General features: G+C 37.5%; 1 non-coding gene across 1 annotated transcript; it reads left to right on the top strand.

Annotated features, from left to right (window-relative positions):
• Window positions 1-356: 356 nt before the first annotated feature.
• LOC138434775 (U6 spliceosomal RNA) lies at window positions 357-463 on the top strand. The gene has a single exon (XR_011254854.1). It is a non-coding gene; the product is annotated as a U6 spliceosomal RNA (small nuclear RNA).
• The last annotated feature ends 2679 nt before the right edge of the window (window positions 464-3142 follow it).

Genomic DNA, 3142 nt, shown 5'->3' with positions numbered 1-3142 from the left:
CCTGTATTTCCTGCATTGCAGGGGGATTCTTTCCCCACTGAGCCATAGGAGAAGCCCCAGTCATTCAATTTGTAAAGAATCTTCCTGTATGTGGGAGACCAGGGATCAATCTCTGGGTCAGGAAGATTTCCCTGGAGAAGGGAATGGCAACCCACTCTAGTATCCTTGCCTGAGGCATTTTGTGGACAGAGGAGCCTAGCAGGCAATAGTCCATGGAGTTGCAAAGAGTCAGACATAGCTGAGCGACTAACACACACACTCTGTTATCTGTTATTGGCATCCAAAGTTACTTGACTTCCAAACACTATTTTTCTCCACCATATAGCTATTAACATCCAGTAAGAGAGTCACTGTCAGTGCTCGCTTCGGCAGCACATATACTAAAATTGGAACAATACAGAGAAGATTAGCATGGACCCTGCGCAAGGATGACACGCAAATTCGTGAAGCGTTCCATATTTTTAGTAAAACTCTCACTGTTTGCAGATGACATGATCCTCTACATGGAAAACCCTAAAGACTCCACCAGAAAATTACTAGAGCTAATCAATGAATATAGTAAAGTTGCAGGATATAAAATCAACACACAGAAATCCCTTGCATTCCTATACACGAATAATGAGAAAGTAGAAAAAGAAATTAAGGAAACAATTCCATTCACCATTGCAACGAAAAGAATAAAATACTTAGGAATATATCTACCTAAAGAAACTAAAGACCTATATATAGGAAACTATAAAACACTGATGAAAGAAATCAAAGAGGACACTAATAGATGGAGAAATATACCATGTTCATGGATCGGAAGAATCAATATAATGAAAATGAGTATACTACCCAAAGCAATTTACAAATTCAATGCAATCCCTATCAAGCTACCAGCCACATTTTTCACAGAACTAGAACAAATAATTTCAAGATTTGTATGGAAATAAAAAAAACCTGGAATAGCCAAGGCAATCTTGAGAAAGAAGAATGGAACTGGAGGAATCAACTTACCTGACTTCAGGCTCTACTACAAAGCCACAGTCATCAAAACAGTATGGTACTGGCACAAAGACAGACATATAGATCAATGGAACAAAATAGAAAGCCCAGAGATAAATCCACACACATATGGACACCTTATCTTTGACAAAGGAGGCAAGAATATACAATGGAGTAAAGACAATCTCTTTAACAAGTGGTGCTGGGAAAACTGGTCAACCACTTGTAAAAGAATGAAACTAGATCACTTTCTAACACCACACACAAAAATAAACTCAAAATGGATTAAAGATCTAAATGTAAGACCAGAAACTATAAAACTCCTAGAGGAGAACATAGGCAAAACACTCTCAGACATAAATCACAGCAGGATCCTCTATGATCCACCTCCCAGAATTCTGGAAATAAAAGCAAAAATAAACAAATGGGATCTAATTAAAATTAAAAGCTTCTGCACAGCAAAGGAAAATATAAGCAAGGTGAAAAGACAGCCTTCTGAATGGGAGAAAATAATAGCAAATGAAGCAACTGACAAACAACTCATCTCAAAAATATACAAGCAACTTATGCAGCTCAGTTCCAGAAAAAACGACCCAATCAAAAAATGGGCCAAAGAACTAAATAGACATTTCTCCAAAGAAGACATACGGATGGCTAACAAACACATGAAAAGATGCTCAACATCACTCATTATTAGAGAAATGCAAATCAAAACCACAATGAGGTACCGCTTCACACCAGTCAGAATGGCTGCGATCCAAAAATCTGCAAGCAATAAATGCTGGAGAGGGTGTGGAGAAAAGGGAACCCTCCTACACTGTTGGTGGGAATGCAAACTAGTACAGCCACTATGGAGAACAGTGTGGAGATTCCTTAAAAAATTGCAAATAGAACTACCTTATGACCCAGCAATCCCACTGCTGGGCATACACACTGAGGAAACCAGAATTGAAAGAGACACATGTACCCCAATGTTCATCGCAGCACTGTTTATAATAGCCAGGACATGGAAACAACCTAGATGTCCATCAGCAGACGAATGGATAAGAAAGATGTGGTACATATACACAATGGAGTATTACTCAGCCATTAAAAAGAATTCATTTGAATCAGTTCTGATGAGATGGATGAAACTGGAGCCGATTATACAGAGTGAAGTAAGCCAGAAAGAAAAACACCAATACAGTATACTAACACATATATATGGAATTTAGAAAGATGGCAATGAAGACCCTGTATGCAAGACAGCAAAAAAGACACAGCTGTGTATAACGGACTTTTGGACTCAGAGGGAGAGGGAGAGGGTGGGATGATTTGGGAGAATGGCATTCTAACATGTATACTATCATGTAAGAATTGAATCGCCAGTCTATGTCTGATGCAGGATACAGCATGCTTGGGGCTGGTGCATGGGGATGACCCAGAGAGATGTTATGGGGAGGGAGGTGGGAGGGGGGTTCATGTTTGGGAACGCATGTAAGAATTAAAGATTTTAAAATTAAAAAAAAAATAATGTCAACATTCAGAAAACTAAAAAAATTAAAAAAAAGAAAGTCACTGTCAGTTGAGCACGAAATTAGGAAACATCATTTTAACTAAAAATCCTCTATTCTAAATGTTATCACTAGATAGTGAATAACAGGATTTTAGTACCTTGTCTTTTTGCTTTCTGTGTTAATAACCTAGCAAAAGATCAAGACTATCTTCCCTTAAGCCACTGAAAACTGGCAATGGAATTGTCCATATTAACTTCTAGTTTTCTTACGTATTCACCCACAAACCACAATATAACACATATTCACAATATTTATTTTTCTTTTCTTCCTTTTTTGCTGGCTTAACTGAAACATAGTTGAATTTTTTCTGACACCCATGACATTGGCTGAAGGATTGCAGTTTTCCAATATCAGAAAAAACATGAAGTTAAACTATTAAAAAGAGTAAGGGTGACCTCTTTTATATGCTACTGTAATCTCATGTGGTCTGTTGCATTCATGTAGCTTTGGTCCCTCATTCTCCTTTTGTTACTCTTACATGAAGAATAGTTGTGCAAGGTTCTGATCTTTTTTGGCTTACTTTTCCATGCCTGAGTACTGGATTATACACTTTTCCTCTTTTATAAAATTAGATTCTTGACTTTATGTCTAAGATAATG

Source organism: Ovis canadensis, chromosome 2 (genome assembly GCF_042477335.2).
Source record: "Ovis canadensis isolate MfBH-ARS-UI-01 breed Bighorn chromosome 2, ARS-UI_OviCan_v2, whole genome shotgun sequence".
Taxonomy (NCBI): Eukaryota; Metazoa; Chordata; class Mammalia; order Artiodactyla; family Bovidae; genus Ovis; species Ovis canadensis.
The sequence above is the reverse complement of the archived record's forward strand: the minus strand, read 5'-3'. Positions and strand labels throughout refer to the sequence as shown.